The following is a 23412-nucleotide window of genomic DNA, read 5'->3' on the forward strand; positions in this document are numbered from 1 at the left end:
CACCTATAGTTGAGCATAAGAAGTAAAGATCCATGATTGGAGGTTTTCAACATCTTACTCACAATAGACCATATATAGAAAATGCAATTGGGATTGTAGCTAGATTTCAAGATGATCATAAGGAGTATCATTATACAACATTAAAAAGGATATTAATATATTTGAAGGGAACATTTGATTATGGAACATGGTATGATAGATCAAGTGATTTCACTTTGTGTGCTTATACTGATATTGATTGGGCAAGCAATATGGATGATAGAAAGAGCACTAGTGGTGGAGCATTCTCTCTTGGAGGAAGATTGGTTTATTGGCTAAGTAAGAAATGAGATTGTATTTCCTAGAGTATAGTTGAGGTAGAGTATGTAGCAGTAACAAATAATTGTAATAAAGTGATGTGGATGAAACAAATGCTATAGGATATTAGGATAGAATTTTTAGAACCTATTATCATATATTGTGATAAAAAAAGTATAATAAGTATGTCTAATAATCATGTATTTCATTCTAAGACTAACTATATATCTATTAAGTATCATGTTTTAAGAGAAAAGGCAACAAAAAGGAGATCAAATTGGAATATGTGAGTACTAAAGATCAAGTTTCAGATATCCTTATGAAGCCCTTATCAAAATATACATTTGGGTTCTTGAGAGGTATGCTTGGGGTTATGCCCCTGCCTACTTCAAAGTAGATGGTGCAAAGATTGTTTTAGTCTAGTGGTAAAGAGCACTATTATTTGACTAGATTGAATGTTGATACTTCCTAAATGGGGGAGTATTTGTGATGAGCATAGTCATTGAGGACTCTTGGTATTTAGTATTGAATAATATCTTTGGAAACTTGAGATGATTGAAGACTTGAATTAGTTGATTGGCATAATAAAGCCTTTGTCATCGATGTCAATGGGGGAGAAGAGTGCATTAAAGACATCTCCTAAGGATGAATGAGGGAGAGATAGTTATTAGGGAGTTTTAGAAAGATTCATATAAGGAAGAAAAAGGAATATCTCAATGGGGGAGATATGTAGCATGAAGAGTTTTGATGAATGGGGGAGAAGATAAGAAGTTTCTTAGTGAACAACTCACGATGCCAATCTAGAAGATGCAGAGCAATGTTCTAGAGGATTTTATATTTGATTGATGAAGAGGATTTGAAAAAACAAGAATAGCAACAACAGTAGTGTACTATTTGGTATTCTTGGAACCTAGATTTTTTTCATCTATGTTGCCATAAATGCCAAAGGGGGAGATTGTTAGCATGAATGATGATGGTATTCCTTTGGGGGAATATCCTAAGCATTGGTGAGCATTGACATGGTACATTCATGACTGTATTTGTCATTGATGTCACATAGTAGTAAGTTTGTGAAGACTGGCAGAGTACTAGACAAAGATCAAGGTCGTATAGATAGAGTTTTGATTGTTAGGTGATGTGCAGGTAAGGACTTATTCCACACTATGTCTTGATGATGAGGTTAAATGCACATTGTTGGAATTAACAATGGGAAAGTAAAATCTGGGGGGGGGGGGGGGAGGGGGATGGGATGAATCAATACTTCAAAACTTTAACCATAAAACATTCACCACACATCCATCTCACAATTTATCATGTAAATTGAAACAACAAGCTACACATGTTCATCCATAGCATGAAATAAATAACACATAATACAACAAGTTTTTAACCCATAAACCCTCTAGTGAGAAGGTAAAATTGGGGTGGGGATGACACCCACAAATATTCACTACTATAGTTGTAAAGTGTATCCAATGCAGGTTATAAATATTTGATAAGAAACTATGATCTACTCTATGAAAAGTCTATCTTGTAAAAGGCTTATGAAGATTATTAAATCTTACCCTGTTAAAGGATTTCAATACGTGCTAAAAGTGTGCCTTGTTAGAAAACTTAAACTCACAATAATTAAGTAAGCACCATGTTAAAGGATTACAAAAGCCTATTAAGACTGCTTGGTTAAAAGAATTTTGTTGAAGTTGATGAAAGATCAACCTCATAGCTCCCAAGAATCACCTAAATGCAAACACTTGTCATAGAAATAGAGAAGAAAAAGATATGGAGGCTAGAATTCCCAAATCCATAGATGAGACATTCTTGACAAGAAAAAAAAAGATTGCTATTATCAAAACTGAATGAATAAATTACAAAGAGATCAATCCTTATAAAAGGAAATAAAAAAACCTAACAGGTAAAACCTAGGTTGTATGGTAATAATTAATTATTATATGCCTAAAGTTTAGCTTAAGTAAACTAGAGATAATAAGTGACTTAATAATTAAATCAAAATGATTTAATTAATAAGGCAATATCTTATTACTCTAACACCCCCCCTTAAGATAAACTTAGGGAGTAGTCAAAAACCTAGAAACTACTGCTGAAAGCAAATTTGGGTCCTAGTAACAAAGGCTTGATGAGGTACCCAAACACAACCAAATCTCTTTAAAGATGAATGCTAAAAGTTCCATCTTGGAAAACTTGATCTTCAATATTTGCAAACAAAAAAATGCATTTAATTAATAAGATGTTTCCTTATTAATTAAATCATTTTGATTTAATTATTAAGTCACTTATTATCTCTAGTTTACTTAAGCTAAACTTTAGGCATATGATAATTAATTATTATCATTGAACCTAAGTTTTTCTAGTTAGGTTTTTGATTTTCTTTTATAAGGATTGATCTCTTTGTAATTTATTCATTCAATTTTGATAATAGCAATCTTTTTTTTGCTCATCAGGAATGTCTCATCTATGGATATGAGAATTCCAACCTCTATAGCTTTTGCTTCTCTATTTTTGTTATAGGTGTTTGCATGCAGATGATTCTTGGGAGTTGTGGGGTTGGTCTTTCATCAACTTCATCATGGTATCAGAGCTCTAGATCTTCATGCCCCTATTCTATTTTTGAGAGATTTGGCATCAATTTTTAGATATGAGCTTTCAACATTTTTTTATTGGATCTGAGGGGTCATTGATTTTCAAGGTACTTTGAGCAAAAATGGACATCACTGTTGAGCTCAAAGCATTCAAAAACCCCCATTTCCATATAAAATATGTCCCATTTGGATGATGTTGAAATCTAAGGCAAATTTGTTTGCACTGAGGCCATTTTGACCTAGGCATACAAAATGAGGTGGTGATTTTGTGATTTTTGACACAAAAATATTTTTTTGGCATGCAAATCAAGATATTTTGTCATGCAAATCAAGATAGTTTTGGTATGAAACTAACATGCTTCCTGATGTAATTTTGGTAGTAGTGGACACACTTTTCGAGACATTTTGGCACAGATCCTAAGGTGGTAATTTTGAAATCTGAGGCCATTTTGACCTAGGCATACAAAATGAGGTGGTGATTTTGTGATTTTTGACACAAAAATATTTTTTTGGCATGCACATCAAGATATTTTGTCATGCAAATCAAGATAGTTTTGGTATGAAACTAACATGCTTCCTGAGGTAATTTTGGTACTAGTGGACACAATTTTTGAGACATTTTGGCATAGATCCTAAGGTGGTGATTTGAAATCTGAGGCCATTTTGACCTAGGCATACAAAATGAGGTGGTGATTTTGTGATTTTTGACACAAAAATATTTTTTTGGCATGCAAATCAAGATATTTTGTCATGCAAATCAAGATAGTTTTGGTATGAAACTAACATGCTTTATGAGGTAATTTTGGTACTAGTGGACACACTTTTTGAGACATTTTGGCACAGATCCTAAGGTGGTAATTTTAAAAATCTTTCTAGTGCTATTTTGACCTACATGTTTTTTGGCCATAACTTGCTCACCTGGACTTTGTTTTTCGATTTGAAAGAAGTGTTAGAAAGCTGATTTTGAGCCCATGATGATGGTGTTGTTTATTTGGATTTTTGATGTTGTTTATTAGTCTATTTTAGCTATCAAATTCAAAGTTCTATTTTGCACTCCGAGAGACATAATTTGAGACATTCAATTTTCCAGATTTTGCTCTAGGCACATCCCATTCAATTTTTTTTGCTTTTCTGCATTTTGATGAATATCTTGGTGTTTTAGGTATAGGGATTGATTTTGTTATTTTAGATGATTTTTCATGGGTTATACTATCTATTGTATCAGCCTTATGCCTCTTTTGATCTTTGTTGACATTCTATTGTATTATTTTTGCAAACACACTTAGATAAAGTGCCACTCTATTACATTTTGTTGTACTCGCACTACATTAAAAAGTGCCTTTGGGGTAGGGGGGTTTCATGTTGGCCATATTTTATATCTTACTTTTTCAAGTGAGTGTTCCTTCCATTAAATCAACCTCATGATGTGTCGATGATACATGCCATTATAGGTGTTTGTACTTCTTTTGCACTCTTGATGTTCCTGGTTCTTCTTTCTGTAGGAGATATGCATTTAGTTTTAGTGTTCATGTCTTACCTCTTAGCATTATTGGGGGGTTATTTTGGTTTTATTTATTTCTTGGTTTGATGGAGTGATCTATGTATTCAATATTTGATCCTATGTACTAGGTGATTGCAGTGGTTTGATACCTATGCATTTTGGTGAGATGGATAATTTACTATATAGACATTCTTTCATTCCTATTTTTGGAGGCCACAAAGATACCTTCCATCTTTAATTTATTAGCTCTTCAAACTTAGTCTTCTCTACCTAGTCATGTTCTATACAGTGGAGGTTCTTTTGATCAATAGTTTGGTAGTGTTTGCAACTTCATGCTTCAATGGTGTTCTTCATGATCATCCTTTTGTTCCTATCTTCTGGAACATTCTTTCCATCTCTTTTTTGAGCAGGGTTTTTTTCATGTGGTGATTATTGGAAACTAGATTTTTTAATCTAGCAACAACTCTTTTAGTGACGACAACAATTTTTGTCATCCTATCTTGTTTTCGATGGTTGGAATTTTTCTCCAGTAGGGGTCATTTTATGGCATTTTTTTGCCTCTACAATCATTTGACTATCAAATTTAGTCTCGCCACTTGCTAACACCAGTGCCACATCAACACTGCATTAGTGTTCATGTCACCTCCTTAGGCTTTGTTTGGATCTACCTTCACATTTTTGCTCATATCTTAAGCATATAGACTCCATTTTCCAAAAATGAGATATCACCGAAAAGCTGGTTCTAAGCTTGTCATAGTGGTGTAGTTAGTTTTTAGTTTTGATGCTTTTTGATAGCTTTTTACTTCTCTTTTATAATAGGTGTATACATGTAGGTGATTCTTGGGAGCTATGGGGTTGATCTTTCATCAACTTCAACAATTTTCAATGATTCACCTATTAGAATGTTTTAACATTGATCCTTTAGTTAGCATCTCTTTGGTAGATATCAAATCTCCTCTTTCCTAATGTGGACTTGATCCTCTTGATCAGATGTATGTCTTCTTTCCTCTCTTTGATCTATTCTGTACTCCTTTAACTGATTCTACAATTCAGTCCTCTCTCACAACCTCCTTAGTCACCATGAATGCACTCTCTTTGCACTTAGCATTCACCCTTCTCTTCTCATGCAAACATACAAAATCTTTAGGGTTTTCCCTCCTTAAGAAGACTTAGGTGAGCAAGGGTTAGGTAGGAATCAATGATTGTGATTCATCCATTTTTCCACTTAATACATCCCTTATTCTGATTGGTTGTATGCACTGCATAGGGATTCCCAATATACCTTTGTATATATCTTCATAATCATAAAATAATCCTTAACTCAGCCCAAAAATGGTTTACATAAGAGTTTTTTCCATTACAAACAACTATGCCAGAAATTGTTTACTTGACACTTTAAAGCTTTGATGTTCAACATTCACTATATCCTTAATGTTGTAACTCAACTCCTCAATGATTTGACATCCACTATTTTACTCAGCATATGAATCACTCGACATATATGGCTTTCTTGGAACTTGAGTGACTCAACACATGCCATCTTCTTGACACATATTGGTGCTTGGCAATAACTATGTACACTACTTATTTGACACATACTAAGTTCTATTAAGTAATGACTTAAATGTTTTGTCACTACCTTGTCAAAACCAAAATGAGATCAACAATATCTCCCTTTGACATGAGTGGAAAAAACACTTTTTCATGCATATACAACCTAAGTTATGTGCATACCTTAGATAATTTGTATAAATTACTTTGCTGTCATACAAAATTACAAAATTTTCAAAACTGATGACATAACTATCATATCTTATTGCACCAAAATTTTATAATTTCCCCTGAGTTGATATTTCCTTTCTATAACTAAATTTTGTACTCTTGTTGAGTAAGTGTATGATCTTTTGTTATCCCCTATTTCTGTACGAGTACTCCCCCCGACTCAAAAAATTTATAATCCCCCTTTTCTGACACTTATGTCAGTTGGGTGGTACACTAAGTGTGTTTGTCTAGAAATGTTTTGTTGACCTCCATAATTTTTTTCAATGCTACATCCTAGTTATTACATGCTATCTCTAGAGATCAATATTGAACATCTAGCTAGGCAGCAAGCTCAACTAGGCCATCATGTGTTGAAAGTTGATTATCTTTCTTCATAAATGTTTTAGCGAAGGCTAGTTCCTTATGTAATACGTCCATGTGTTGGGTCAACATGGACTGGATACTAATCAAGGTATCCCTTATGTTTTCATCTTGTGAATGTAATGCAACTAGCTTACCTTGAGTAGATAGTAGTCTCTAAAAATGAGCTTAGCTTTGACCAGGAGATAGTTTCAATGTTGTACCAGTGGACTGTAGATCTCCTTGCAACCATTCAATAGCCCTTTGTACTTCTTGTGTGAATAAATTCAAATAAAAAAGATTTATGTATAGAGAAAAGATATTCACCAACACCTTTTTCACATCCTCCATTTTGGTTGCTAAGTAAACCCGTCTTAGTGCAACAACACTAGAAATTTGTTCAAGAACTTCAGAGTGCAACTTTCTTTTAGACCATTCCAATAGTTTGGTGTTTGTGTCCAAGTCTTCATCACTGATCTTCTCAACAATATTTACCAATTTCTCAAGAATAGGTTTTTCTTCAATAGGGGCTGGGAAGCTAGAAGCATCAAGAGATATGTCTTTTATTTCATGAAGAACTTGCATCTACTTGTGCTCCCTTCTTAGCAATTCTTGTTGTTTCTTCCTATGTCGAACTTCTTGTAGAATTCTTATTTTCTCAATGGTGATTATTGTAAGATCAAACTTTGGAAGTTCAATCACCTCATCAAAATTTACATCTTGATAAGATATATCTTCTGATCTTCTAGATGTCTCTGTACTTGGCCTTGATATTTGTAATGGTGTGGCATGAGTACTCGGCCTTTAAAGAACTTGACTAATCGTAGGAGTAAAAAAATTTGGTAGAGTGACCTAAGTCTATATGGAAACTTATTCCTCTGTAGTAGTAGTCACATTCAATTCTTTAGTCTTGTCAATATGAATTGCCTCTTCCTACTTTTCATCTTATGTTTGTGATGTAGGTACATGACTTGCTTCCTGACCTAGTTTAACTTCAGTTCCATCCTTGTCAACTATAATTAAGGCTTACTTATGTGAAATGAATGGCACTAGAGGTAATGCAACTAGTGTTGAAATAATACCTTTCTATTTAGTGCTTGCTCTTTGTTCTTTTGTAACTTTTACCTCTTAGGGTACAATAGATGTGTCAATTTTCTTCTCCCTTGCTGATGCCATTTATGCCTTTTCAATTTATTCTATTCTCACCAATACATGATTTGAGCATAATGTAGCTACCATGGTGGAATCCTTCAAAATCTTCTTTAAATTGTCATTTGCCAAGGGATTGATGTCTTGAGTAGAGTTGTCAGAAACATGCTTGATTTTTACTAAGTCCTGCTGACTTACTTGGTCTACATGTGGAGGACTTGCACTCAACACTTGTATCTTAGGTACACTTCTCCTACTATTTCCTTAGTTCCTTCCACATGACCATCCTTGACTGATACATCTTTTGCAATCTCTGCTGTCTTTTGTTCATTTTCTTAAGATTTTTCCTTTCTTGCTCACCCTTTTTTTTTGTTATAGTAGGAACGGGTAACTTGTAAATAGATCTCCATATAATTTTACTCTTAGTTACCACATCCTCTATATTCTTCTTCAAGATATTTAATGCTCTATATTTTGGAGTAAATTTACCTTTGTGCAACTCCATAATCTATCATTTGCTTTAGCAATTCAAGCATGACTTGGGCTAGAGTGGTTTCCCTGATCCATCTTTCAGTTTGTAAACTGAATTTCCATTTATGCTAAACTCTTTCATATAAAATTTTGGGTAATGAGTGTAATCACCTAAAAATGGTCATCTAGACTATTAGCCCCCTTTTCAGCATTTTGACTAAATTAATTTAATCATTTATCTAGACCAAATTGCTAATAATCAATTTATTTGATTATAACCTATAGTTTGACTATGCTATCCTAAGTTCATTATTTGATTAAAAGAAAATGTCCCCTTTTAATTAAATAAAAGACCCCATTCTTCTAACCCACTTAAAGTGCACACATAAAGTCCTTTTTCTATTTTGCAATTAAAAGAAAAGGCTTTCTGACTTTTGTCTTATATGACAAGTCAACTTATATTCTATTGGTTGACTTGTGTGTGCACATGGATCACTCCTCTTTTCAAATTCCACCATTGATCATCCACCATCTTCATCTTGATCTCTACTGTCCATACAACTTTAAAAGGGAGAGAGCTTTCCCCCTCAATCCAATCCTCATTTTGAATATTGTTATGCTGCAGGTTTTCTAACAGGTTTCTTTGGAGCTTTGTGGAGAACTTCTATTTCTTGTCTACATTCTCTCATCCATGGCATAATGGCATTCTAGCTTAGCTTAGCTTTCATTTTTACATGTAGCTTAATCTCACATAGCTTAATAATGGTATTGTAACACTCTCATACATGTTTTAGCATAGCTCCACTTTGCATCTCATTCTAGCTTAATTTTCATTTGCATTGCATTCTTGAGGAACTCCTTGGGACATTTGCATTCTTGCATCTTGTCTTTGGAACCTCCCATTGCATGGTTTACTAGCAAGAAGAGTATCTCTAAGGCTCATCTGAGAGCCCTTAAACTTGAAATACACTCTCTTGCACTCCGTGGATAGGGAGCTCTAAGTGTCCCACTCTAAACACTTAGAATTTTCCCTTCTCTTCTCATGAACACATAAAAATTCTTTAGGGTTTTCCCTCCTTAAGAGGACTTAGGTGAGCTAGGGTTAGGTAGGATTCATTTTGCCACTTAATACATCCCTTTATTCTAGTTGGTTGCATGCACTGCATAGGGATTCTCAATATACCTTCGCATATGTCATCTAGAATTGTAAAATAATCCTTAAGTCAGCCCCAAAATGGTTTACATAAGAGTTTTTTCCATTACAAAGAACTATACAAAAAATTATTTACTCGACACTTGAAAGCTTCGATGCTTGACATTCACTATATCCTTAATGTTGTAACTCGGTTCCTGAATGACTTGGCATCCACTATTTTACTTGGCATGTGAATCACTCGGTATATATGACTTGCTAAGCACTTGAGTGACTCAACACATACCATCTTCTCGGCACATTCTGGTGCTCAACACTAACTATGTATATTGCTCAACATATACTACTTACTTGAGATATACTGAGTTCTATGAAGTAATGACTTAAGTGTTTTGTTACTACTTTTTCAAAACCAAAATGAGATCAATGATCTCCCCATTTGACATGAATGGAAAAAACACTTTTTCATGCATATACAACCTAACTAATGTGCATAACTCAAATAATCTATATAAATTACTTGACTCTCATACAAAATTTCAAAATTTTCAAAACTAATGACATAGATGTGATACCTTATTGCACCAAAATTTTATAAATTTGATATTTCCTTTCTATAATTGAATTTTGTATTCCTATTGAGTAAGTGTGTGATATTTTTATATCTCCTATTTCTGCATGAGTACTCCCCCTGACTCAAAAACTTTATAATCCCCATTTTTTGACACTTATGTCAGTTGGGTGGTACACTAATATTGTGTTTTTCCAAAAAAATTTTGTTGACATCCATAATTATTTTCAATGTTGCATCCCACTTATTTCATGCTACCTCTAGAGATTGGTATTGAACATTTAGCTGGGCATAAAGGTCAACTAAGCCATCATGTGTTAAAAGTTGATTATCTTTCTTCATCAATGTTTTAGTGAAGGCTAGTTCCTTATGCAATACCTCCATGTGTGGGGTCAACATGGACTAGATACTAATAAAGGTAGCCCTTATGTTTGCATCTTGTGAATGTAATGTAGCTAGATTACCTTGAGTAGATAGTAGTCTCTTAAAATGAGTCTGGCTTTGACTAGGAGATAGTTTCAATGTTGTATCTATAGATTATAGATAGTTTCAATGTTGTATCTATAGATTATAGATCTCCTTGTACCTATTCAATAGCCCTCTATACTTCTTGTATGAACAAATTCACACCACAAAGCTTTGTGTATAGAGATAAGATATTCTCCAACACCTTTTTGACATCCTTCATTTTGGTTGCTAAGTCAACCTGTCTTAGTGTAATAACACTAGAAATCTATTCAAGAACTTTAGAGTGAAACTTTGTTTCAGACCATTCCAATGGTTTAGTGTTTGTTTCTAGGTCTTAATCACTGATCTTCTCAACAATATTTACAAGTTGCTCAAGAATAGGTTTCTCTTAATTAGGGGTTAGGAGGCTAAAAGCATGAAGAAATATGTCTTTTACTTCATGAAGAACTTGCTTCTACTTGTGCTCCCTTCTTAGCAACTCTTGTTGTTTCTTCCAATGTAGACTATATTCTAACAAAGAAATGGTTTTATCTCTACCAATGTGTACAAAAAATCCCCCACTATGCTTCTCCTTGATGAGATTTTATCTCATAGAATTTATGGTAATGCATAACTGACTTCCCTTGAACTACATACCATCTTGGATTATGGAATCCAACCACTTTGTCCTATTAAGTGTAACATGTTCTATACAAGCTTTCCAAGATTCACCAAAAATAGGATCCTCTGGATACAAATTCTTGAGCTCCTTGAAGCTAACCACCTCAATCTCCATTTATATAAAAAAGAAGCCTTGTACTAGCCCTAGACAATAGATAAGTTGGCTTGAGGCCGTGAGTTAGCTCCCCATGGTCTTGGGTTGATGCAGGTGCATCTTGGGTTTGCTCAGTGACTACTTTGGAGTTCATGGGAGGAGGGTTAGTAGTTTCTTTAGAGGGTGCTTGGACTGGCACTCGATTGAAGGAGTGGTGCTCAACATGCTCAGGGAGCTTAGTATGGTCTAGGAGCTCAACATGGCCTTGGAGCTTGGCATGGTTTATTTTTCTTGGCATGTATTGGTTTCTTAGTTATTCTTGGGAGTTTTTTGACACTCGATAGTTTGTTGTTGCCTTATGGAATTCTTAGTACATTTAATGCATGTATTTTGTGATTGTGATATGGATCAATTTGGGAGTTTGTGTGGACCTATTTATGGTCTTGGTTATCTCTCCTATGTGCATTTAATCTTGGTTTCAAACTTGGGGCTTGTCCTAAGTATTTTGTGTAGTTATGGCATGTTAACTGGGGGTTAACACGAGGGTTAACACTTTATATTTAATGTTTTTTGTGAGTCAACTTGTGGCTTAAATATGCATTTAATGCATGGGGTGTATCTAATTTTGTAATTGCTAGGCCGACTTGTGGCTTAGTTGGGTATAAGTTGGGGGTCTTATGGAGTCTTAAGTCATCCATTCATGGAGTGATTAATTAATTTAGGAGTGGATCCTAAGTTCAACATGGAGTAGCTAAAGGGCGAGTTTTCTTGATTCTGTGAAGTGCTGAATGTGAGACAGTTTACTATAGGATTGTGGTGGAGTTGCACATTTGTGAGAAGAGCTAGTGGATGCAGTTTGGAAACAAGGAGGTTGCTTGGTGGCTTGCAAGAACAAGTTTAGATCTTGGAGGTTTCTACCATATTTCTATTATGTTACAAATCTAGGATAGCTAGGATTGAGTTGGATCTTGTAGAACTATTTTTTTAATTGTTGTTGTATTTGGACCTAACCCAAAAGGCCTTACAACTAGGAATATTGCATGTAAGTCGTTATTTCATAAATAAAGAGCTATGATTTGGTATAAGATCTTTCATTTGTGTTGCATTGTTATTGTGTTTCTGTTATGTGGTTATTTGCCAGAGGTTAGGATATCTGCTTTGGGGAATCTCCTACCTTGGACTATGTTAGGTGGTATTAGAGCAAAGATAGATCACCGAAGTTGAGGAAATTTGCACCAGGACTTGGTTTGGAGAAGTAGATCTGAGAAGATATTGATCTGGTAGTGGAGATTTCTTTTTGGAGTCCTAGATCTCTTGGTTGCAAGGTGGTAGATTGTGGTTCTGACTTGTGAATTATAGAGGGCTTACAGATAGATCATTGGATGCAAAGAAGGAAGGTTGATCTTGTTGAGGCATGATCATAGAGAGTTTGTGGATTGTAGATCCATGGTCTTGGACTTTTGATGTGGTTCCTAATTGTTCATGCAAGGTGGTAGGTTGTGATCTAACTTGTAAACAATTTGGGTTTATCACAAGGAGCATGGGAAGGATTTTTTGTAGAGGGTTTGCGAAGATCTTAGAAGATGGCTTTGAGAGGATTAGATCCTAGGATGATTGAAAATATCGATGATGTGGTGGAAAGGAGGTTTTCTATGATGTCTTCTTGATTCGAAACTAGTTTGGCTGATTGAGCTAAGGAGGTGTCTGCTTAGTTTGAAGCAAGTTTGACTGATCGGGATAAGGACAAGATGAGGAGGGAATTCCATAGATGTTTGTGGAGTTGGAGTTTACGAATCTAGAAGAGAGTTTTCTAGTTCATTAAGAGACTTTCTTGAGTGAGAAGATGACATAACAAGGTCAAAGTGGAAGAGGATGGATTTATTGATTAGTTTGTGGAGTTTGATATAGAACCTATACAGCAACTTGAGGTTGTTGCTGAGGATACTCCTAATCTTGTTGATGCTGGGATTGAGATTGGTTTTCATGATCAGTTGGTTGAGTTTGACATGGAGATCTACATATTTCTACTAACATGGAGTTTGTTGCTACTGGTGTGGATTCACTAGTTGCTAATGAAGCATTATGTTTCGTTTGTTCTTGGGAGTGAGCATGTTGATTAGGTGGTTGAGAATCTGATGTTTAATAGAATGATATAGATGTGGATGATTTGTATATTGGGTTTCTTGTCCCTATTGGAGTGGAAGCCTTTGGTGAAGATGAATATGGTTGTTGCTCTTTGTTTGGGCATCAAAGTGTGGGACACACTTTTCTATTTACCTTGGGAGTCTGATGTAGGAGCATCTTGGGTTTGCTCGATGACTACTTTGGAGTTCATGGGAGGAGGCTCAATAGTTTCTTTGGAGGGTTCTTGGACTGGTACTCGATCGAATAAGGAGTTGTGCTCAACATGGTCTGGGAGCTCAACATGGTCTTGGAGCTCGACATGGTTTGTTTTTCTTGGCATTTATTGGTTGCTCAATGATGCTTGAGAGTTTATTGACACTCGACAGTCTACTGGTGTTGACTAGAGTTCTTTTAACATTTAATGCATGTAGCATGTGATAATGACATGGATCAATCTGGGAGTTTGTGTAGACCTATTTGTGGTCTTGGTTATCTCTCCTATGTTCATTTAATCTTGGTTTCAAACTTGGGGCTTAGCCTAAGTATTTTTGTAGTTATGGCATGTTAACTATGGGTTAACATTTTGTATTTAATGTTTTTTGTGACCTGACTTGTGGCTGAAATATGCATTTATGCATGGGGTTTATTTAATTTTGTAATTGCTAGGCTGACTTGTGGCTTAGTTGGGTATAAGTTAGGGGTCTTGTGGAGTCTTAGGTCAAGGAACGAATCCTAAATTCAACATGGAGTAGCTAAAGGGTGAGTTTTCTTGAGTTTGTGGACAAAGCAAAAAATGTGAGGTAGTTTATAGTAAGATTATGGTGGAGTTACACATTTGTGAGAAGAGATAGTGGTTGTGGTTTAGAAACAAGGAGGTTGCTTGGTGGCTTATAAGCACAAGTTGAGATCTAGGAGGTTTCTACCATATTTCTGTTATGTTACAGATTTGGGTTAGCTAGGATTGATTTGGATCTTGCATAACTATTTTTGTAATTGTTGCTGTATTAGGCCCTAACCTAGAAGGCCTTACAACCAGGTATATTGCATGTAAAATTTTATTTTATAAATAAAGAGCTATGATTTGGTATAAGATCTTGCATTTGTGTTGCATTTTGATTGTGTTTCCACTATGTGGTTATTTTCTAGGGGCTAGGACATCTCCTTTGGGGATTCTCCTACCTTTTATTGTGTCATGTGTTCAACTTTTGCTAGTATTATCTAGTCTTGGGGACTTACGGGTGATTTTTGCACCTCTAGTGGAGTAGTCTCTTTTAGAAAGAACATAGTTGTCGTTGCACCAAAAGATTGACCTATTAATGCCCGATACAACCAATAGTCTTATAGAACCACAAGAGGCAGTTAAGCCATGTTGCAAATCCTATGAGGGATGCTAGTCCACTACCAATAATCCCCCTCCCAGCGTCACTTGTCATATCTTGAAAGATTTGAACTTGTGACCTATCTATGATAATAATTGTTAAAAAGTACATGGTTTTCATTGCACCAAAAGATTGACCTATTAATGCCTAATACAACCAATAGTCTTATAGAATCATAGGAGGTGGTTAAGTCAAGTTGTGAATCTTGAGAGGGATGCTAGCCCATTGCCAATAGTCTCACCTCATCTCTCCTTTCCTCAAACCCTAACTTGACATCTATAAGACCAAGGTAAGGAGAGGGGAGATGTTGGGCTAGGTCATAGGGATAACATTGGGTTATAAAAAAAAATAGTTGACTTCTACTGAGAGCATCCACAATTTTGTTAGACTTTCCACTCCCGTGTTTCAAAAAAATGTATAACTTTGCAAAAACTCAGCCCATTTCAAAAGCCTTTGGTTTAATTTTCCTTCACTATTCAAGTATTACAAAGATTGATGATCACTATACAAAAAAACTCCTTAGGAAGAAGGTAGTGCCTCCACTTATTTAATGCATGAACTATAGCATAAATTTTTTGATCACAAACATAATACTTTCTTTTGGTATCATTCAATTTCTCCTTGAAAAAAGAAACAAGTCTACCTTGGTTCAAAAGAACTCCTATTGTAGTAGCACTAGCATTATGGTCTACTTGAAATGACTTATTAAAATATGGAAGTACTAAAAAATGATGATCTATAACTTTCTATTTCAATATATTTAAATTCTTATATTCTCCTATAGTCTACTTAAATTCTTTCTTATTGCCTCTCATTATTTTAGTCAAGGGTACACAAATACTGTTGAAACCTCTAATAAACTTTATGTAAAAACTAGGTAGTCCATTAAATGATCATACCTCGATTTTACTCCTTAGAGTATGCCATTTGAGGATATCTTTCACCTTCTCAAAGTCCATTTTAGATTTTTTGTTGATACTACAAATCCCAAGTACAAAAACTCCACAAAAATACACTTCTTCAAATTTAGCAACTCCTTTTCCTACCTAAACTTATCAAAAAGCTTACAAATGTGCATAAAATTCTCCTCCAATGTTGTACTAAAGATCAAAACATCATCTAGGTAAACAATGACAAACATACCTTGAACCACCTTTAGTACCTCATTCATGAGCCTCATGAAAGTGCTCAGTGCATTGGTTAGCCCAAAAGGCATGACTAACCACTTGTACAAACCTTCCCTTGTCTTAAAGGTAGTCTTCCACTCATCTCCTTATCTGATGGGAATTTGATTGTACCCACTCTTCAAATATTTCTTTGTGAAATACACAAATCCACTCAAATAATCTATAATATCATCCATTTTTAGTAATGGAATCTATACTTGGTAGTGATCTTATTGATAGCTCAAGAATCTATACACATCCTCCATTCTCCATTCTTCTTATGTGCTAATATTGCTAGTTCAACACATGGAAATATACTCTCTCATATCAACCCCTTTTATAATAACTCATGAACTTCTCTATTAAACTCTTCACTATTTGTTGCTTTCATTTTGTGTGCTACCTTATTTAGAAATATGGCTTTTGGAATTACTTCTATCTGGTGACTAATCTACCTTACTAGGGGCAATCCACAAGGTACATTATCTGACACAATATATGGAAACTCTTCCAACAAATTTGCAACTTCTAAAGGTACCTCCTCCACTTGTTCTTTACGAACTTTTGGAATTACAACAAAACACATGTGCTCACACCTCATATCCTCAAGAAATTTCCTTCCATCGACAAAATATATTTTGGCAACACTACATACCTATTCTTATTTGTCCTTCAATGGCTTCAATTTATGTTTCACTCCATCCTTTTTCATAGTGTAGGTATTTGCACCCCCATCATGTACAACATAAAATATGACATATGTCAATAGGTATGGTACCACAAAGCACCTCATCCTGGTAGCTTCCAATCTTGAACTTCACTAGGTGCTACTCATTCACCATGACCTTGTGGTCATCCTTCACCTAGGAAATAATGTATGCACATAGGTGTTTCTACCTCTTGACATTTAACTTTGTGACGCAAAATTGTAAGTTCTTTCACCATTAATGATCACATCACAACACTTATCTTCACATTTCACATTGTACAAAACAAGCTCCTCCTCTGATCAGGTTCATTCTCACTACTCAGCAAGACTCTTCTATTAACTAGGACTTCTATTTTTTCAACATCTTCAAAATGTGAGGATTTGGCATCTTTAATAACATCCACAATTCTGGCCTGGCCTTTAGTTCTTCTATCATTCCTTCCTTGGTGTCGAGGACACTCAAATGTTCTATGCTCTTCTTCTCCACAGTGAAAGAAGGTTCCACAAAAACGTCCTCTACCAGATCCTTTCCCTCTTCCTCTTCCTCTATGATCTCTATTATTCCGATCATAAAAATGTTTGTTTCCCCTTTGTTTCTAGTTACTACTACTAGCCTCATCCTTCTTCTTTTGATCATCATTTTGACTTCCATAAGATCATCCACCACAACCTTTGCCACTATTTTTGTTATCAAAATTTTTGTTGAGCTTTTCCTCAACTCTTAGGGAAAACTGGTATGCCTCCTCAATGCTGGTCATTTAAACCAAACTTAGTTTCTCCTGAATTCTTGGCTTCAACCCATTAAGATAATGATAAAATTTCTCATTATCATCTTTTGCATGGTCGATTCTAAAGAGAAATTGGTAGAACTCTTTAGTTTACTCTTGAACAAATCTTCCTGATTGCTTTAACACTTACATTTTCTTTAGTAGATCAAGCTCATAATCCAAATGAATGAATTTACACTTCAATTTATCTATCATCTAATCCTATCTAGTGATTTTATCTTTCCCTCTCCTCTTTTTCTATAATTGAATCTCCTACCACTAGATCTTTGCATGACCCTTTAGTTTGGCCTTTGCAAATTCAGCCCTATTTGGATCTTCGATATCCTCATACTCAAAGTATTCTTCTAATTCATTTATCCAATTAATCAATTCCTCTGGGTTGAGATTTACAAAAAATGTGGGAACCTCAGATTTAGGTCTTTTTCCAAGTTTAGAAATGACCCTAATAATATTTTCATCTTTTGGGTTTAAAAATTCCTCTTCTCCATGATCAATCCATCCTTCTCCTTCTCTTTGATCCTCACTCTCATCTCTTATGACAAGATTCATCCTTCTACTTATATGTTCTTGCAATGCTTGTATTTGCCTCTAGAGGGATTGAACCTCGAATGTAACACCTCTAGCACCACACTCTCATCATGGAGGCATTTTTGCACTTTTGTTGAAACTCTAGTGCTAAGTACCTCACAATTGATAATTTATCTAAACACTCAACCCAAATCACAGTCCTGATGTAAAATGCCTCCTAGTTTGTAATCTACTTATGCACTCAGGAACTCCCACTCTGATACCACTAGATGAAGGAAGCTCCCGCTAATACCACAACACAAAATAGAAATAGAGAAATGATTCAAATTTAGAGAAAAAATATGGGCTTCTTATTATCGCCACAAATGCAAAATTAAAAAATTACAAAATGCAATCCCACGTGGGCAACTTCCTAGACAAAGCTGTGAGTATCACCTAGAACTGCCTTAGATAACCTACAGGCCTTCCTTATATAGGCATTTTTCACCACTCGAGAAGGTTCTAAACACCAAGCCATAACCCTTGAGGCCAACCAACCTCATGTTATATTATTTTATTAAATTGAATTACATTGGATCAGATAAAGACAATTACAATTTAAATTTTCTGATGGGTTCACTTTTGGATACCATAACTAGAAAATTGTTGACCCGATAGGCTATTATAACCCCATTCTAGAATCCTCGGCTAGTGATCTACAATGATTGATTGAAAAAGCATCCATTAATGAGGGTTTCACCTTTTTTTGGATCCATTTAGGCCTTCATCACAAGACTTAAATTTTGGATAGCCAAAATTCATATAAAAGATTTGCAATAACTGAACTAACACATATGATATGACAATGAAACTCATATGACAAGTCAATATGTCTAAGATGACCCTCCACATATGAGGGTAGAACAATTTGAGAACATAATATCAACTTACTAATATTATAAAGCTCTCACAAATAGAAGCTCTATACAAAAATAACCCTTATTGTAAACACAAAAATTAGAAATATAAATATTTTTGGGTGATGCAAAATTACCCTTACACTAAGGATGCTCTTGAATTAGAAGGTCTTGTAGAAAGTTAAATGGAAGAGAGAATGAATCACTCCATAAAATGTAGTAAATGGTAGATGCTCGAAATTGGATGTAGAAGATGCTATTGTTGAACAACATGCTTCCATTTAGGAAGAAATAAAATCAAATATGTATGAATGGAATCTCTCCATTCATGAAATGAATATGTAGGAAGAAAATACAAGATACATGTCTTTGAAATCTTCTTAGTCATCTCCATACTGAAAGTTGTCATAATGAAATTAGGACTATTGAATATAAAAAACTAAAAGGTGATAAAGAACAATGTAGATTATAGTCCAAAAACTCAAAAATATCCTTAGAAGGCAAAGTGATCTCGTCAAAATGTTGTGTCAAAGTATCCACACTCATATCAAGTTGCAAGAAATAAAAATGTAGAGAGAAAAGAAGATGATCAGAAGGATCCCCCACAAGAACTAAAGAATAATTACCCTTCTCAAAGGAAATATGAATGTTGTCAATTGTATCATCTAGATCTGAAATGAGGGATTCTACAAACAAAAAAGATATTTCTAGTAGAAATTGATCCCATTCAATTGAATCCAAAAGACATAAATGATCCTGTTGCAAAGAATAATAGAATCTTTCAAAGAAGAAACTTCAAAATCTAAAGAAGCAATAGTAGGTGAGGTATTAACAAACTAATCATCCAAAGAGGACATGTTTACACAAGCTAGGGCAATAAAAATTTTGGTGTCACATACAAGCTTGGTCTTCCAAGGAAACACCACTTTTAGATGAAGAATTAGTATCTCCATACAATTGTTGGATGATGGTCCAAGAAATGAAAGGGAACTTAGTGTGCTCTATATTAAACATAATATCCTAAAAAATAATAAGATATATTAGTCCATAGACTATGTCATTATCATTCAACCATGCATTGTTCTACTCAAAGTTTCTTAGCCCATGCACATCTCCAAGGAGATAGGGTAGTAGCTCTTTCTCAAGACAATGATTCTTTATCCCTTCTTTCTAATATAAATAGTTTTGTAAGGTTATCTTGAAAATAGAATGATGAAAATATTTACTAGAAGACATGATTAAGTCCCTGTAAAAGGAACTTTATGTCATCTCATGAATACATAAAATCCTATAAGTGAAACCTTTTAAGAAAATTAAAATATTAGACCTTTTAAGCTCTCATCTTCTATATCTTCAAAAGAAATTTTATTCTTCTTTCTAGCACCCTAAGATTTGATACCATGTTAAATTTTGTGCTTTGTTAGAATGTAGTTTTTTACCATCACAAAAAAATTACATACTGGTGGAGAGAGATCTTATCATGGATATAGTCACTACACCAACACCTCCCACATAATGGAGTTGGATACAACCATGTATCATGTGGGATTTTCACCCAATACATACCATATTGATAAGACAAGCCTATGCAGATGAAGCATCAAAGGAATTAAGGAACTTGAACCAGTGACCTACGGTTTAATACCATGTAGATTTTTCCATCACACCAAAAAAATGTACTAGTGGCGGAGAGGAATCTCATCATGGATATAGTTGCTACGCCAACACTCCCTACATGATGAGATCCCTCTCCACCACTAGAATGTGCTTTTAGTGTGATGAACAAATCCACATGGTATTAGAGCTCAGCTCATTGGTTTGAGTTCCTTAATCCCTTTGACCCTTCGTCTGCTTTGCTTTTAGTATGCTGAAAAATCTACATAATATACATTTTAGAATTTTTAAATAAGAAAAGAAAACTCTCATAAAAATGGGAGGGGCCAAGAAGAAATAATTAGCTGATAGGATTATTCTCCTAGAAAGATTTTTGGTCGGATTGTTTGAACAATCCGACAATCTTACACCAAAAAAGAAGAAAATGGTGCCATAAAAAATGTGAAATGCAGGAAGAAAAGTCACGTGTCTAGATTTAAGTTATTAGTGATTATATAATTATTAAGTGCAAATATATATATATATATATATTTAAAGTGGATATGGATCTATATTTCTAAAAGTATAGAGGATTCCTATAACTTTCATGCAAAGGCCAAGAGGTTATTTATAAACCAAAATGATTAAACAAATAATTAGAATTTTGTACCTTAATTCATAGGTACAATTATTTTGGTCATTGAATAGTCTATGAGAGCTATTCTCACAAGACTCACATAGCTCACTATTTTTATCATCCATTATCATTTGATGTCACATGGTGGAAATTTAGACTGATATGTGTAGTACAAGGACTAATAAAAAATAAATCATTTGATATGTATTGCAGATATATTCTTTAAAGTATTTTTCGAACTAGGTGGAAAGGAAAAATTCAATGAAAATCAATTATTTTACTGAATTAATCATGGAGCAATAAGCAATTGAGCTTCAATCTTATTGCAGAAAGGCTAAATAAGTTCTCTATTTTTGGAGTTTCAATACTTTCATGTTATGAAATTAATATTTCCATTAACATTGTACTACTCAGTTCAATGAGAAATTGGAATTCAATCTTACTGAAAAAAAATATAGAAATGTTCCTCATCTATGGAGATTTTGACACTATCCCTTTTTTTCCTAAACCTTCAATACTTCTGTCTTTTGGATCATGTCATTTCTTAAGTTAATTAAAAATTATAGAAACATAAAGGGAATAATAAATCACTACAAATTTGAAATATTTGAATGAAAGATCTAGATTTTTTCAAAAATGTGAAAGGTTGGTAGAACAATGAACTTATTAGTACAACAATACTGAGAATATCCTTAGATGCAACCAAGTGATGATTATCAATAATAGAGCACCATCCTAGAAAGAGGCTAAAACTTAGTGGAGGAAGCAAGTAAATATCATCATGGATGCACCCATTGCAATGAATTAAATGGTGTAGATAGCCAAAAAATAGTCAAAATCTCAAGAAGTCAAAGTAGAATCAATAAAATACATTGAATCCCTAAAATGCTCAATAATGTCCTCCAAGTTTCCAACATGCAAACCTTTTTTATTAAGAGAAAAATATCTGGAATACGTATTAAGTTATAAAATCAATATAAATCATAATAGGAAAGAAACCATTTTCAAATTTATGGGAGTGCACGAGCCTGAGAAAAAAAACTTGTCATACAATTCGACATTTAATAACATTTTACCCATTTAAGAAACAAAGTGAGCTTCAAGAAGTGAGTCCCTAAGAATTGTGAGAAAATGATATGCAATCTCAATAGATATAGCTATAGAATAAGAAAATAGTCAATCCTCCTGATCAAGAACTCTCACCAAAGCCTCTATTTGAGCATGGGAGAAATTAAATGCAAATGAAAACTTCTCATGGATTCATGCTAAAAAAATAGAAAATAAAAACCTATCAAAAATCAATATATAAGTATCATGTTTTTAAATAATAGAATTTATATTTATAGTCAAAAGTTATTAAAATATTGCATTTATACAATCATTTATGATATTATGAATAATTACAATATTATTAGATTCGTATTGTTAGGTGAATTTTAAGGACAAAACAAGACTTTTTACTATATGTTTTCAATCAAATTTTTGTCTCAAAAAGGAAAAAAGCATTTTACATATTCATCAAGGCATTAAAAGTGTTCAAAAACCAATCTCAGTATATTCATGGTTAAAGTGAACACAAAAAGAGTTGAAAATAAAAGTACCCACCATTTCAATCAATTATGAGGAAGGGAGATAATTAAGTGTGAGTATTTTAAGAGATCGTGCATTGAGTTTTAGTATGCTCTAAATCCTTAACATTTTTTTGTTGTGTTGTATTGGATTAATGTTAAACTAGTGGATTCATCTTCTCTTCAATTTTCCTAAATGTTGGATTGTTAATATTTTTCTCTCATCCATTTTTATAGATTTTTATATATGGGTAACTAGATTGTTGAGTTGATTAATCATAGTAGTTGTAAAATTAGTAAGGAATTCTCTCTCATCCAATTCCTTAAGGATGTGCCCACTTAGATTATTAATCTAGAAGCAACAAATTGTATGAAGAGACCTATTCTATGCAAATGAGATAGCTTTTATGTATAGTCTCAATAATCAAAGGAAGAAAGTTATTTAGAAAATGGATATGTAATAACACTTTATGTCATGTTAAATGGTAGATTTTCTTTTGTCGAAGAATATTAGACTAGGATGTAATGTCCCCAGTAGAAAGGAAAATAATACCTGCAAAACAAATGTTATAATTTATACAATAATAAAATATATTTCACTATTCTACCCTCTATCCTAACCTTACCTTAAATATGTCTCCACATCAAGATCAATAACTTTCTTGAGGATCCTTAGACCCCTGGTTACTTCTTTGTCTTCTATGAAGTGCTCCCTTGAAGGTCCTTCCTACAAGAGACATCCTCTATCCATGTCCCTTGACACATATGCATATGTTAACATCTACAAAATATTTCAGTCTTATAACCATATTAAGATCACTCTCTTCCCAAAGGGACTCTCTTGATCTTAAGCTATTAACCATATTAAGATCACTCCATTCCCAAAGGGACCATCTTGATCTTAAGCTATTAACCATACTAAGATCACTCTCTTCCCTAAAA

The sequence above is a fragment of the Cupressus sempervirens genome, chromosome 8, assembly GCF_028749045.1.
Source record: "Cupressus sempervirens isolate cs-2001-9-10 chromosome 8, ASM2874904v1, whole genome shotgun sequence".
In the NCBI taxonomy this organism is placed as follows: Eukaryota; Viridiplantae; Streptophyta; class Pinopsida; order Cupressales; family Cupressaceae; genus Cupressus; species Cupressus sempervirens.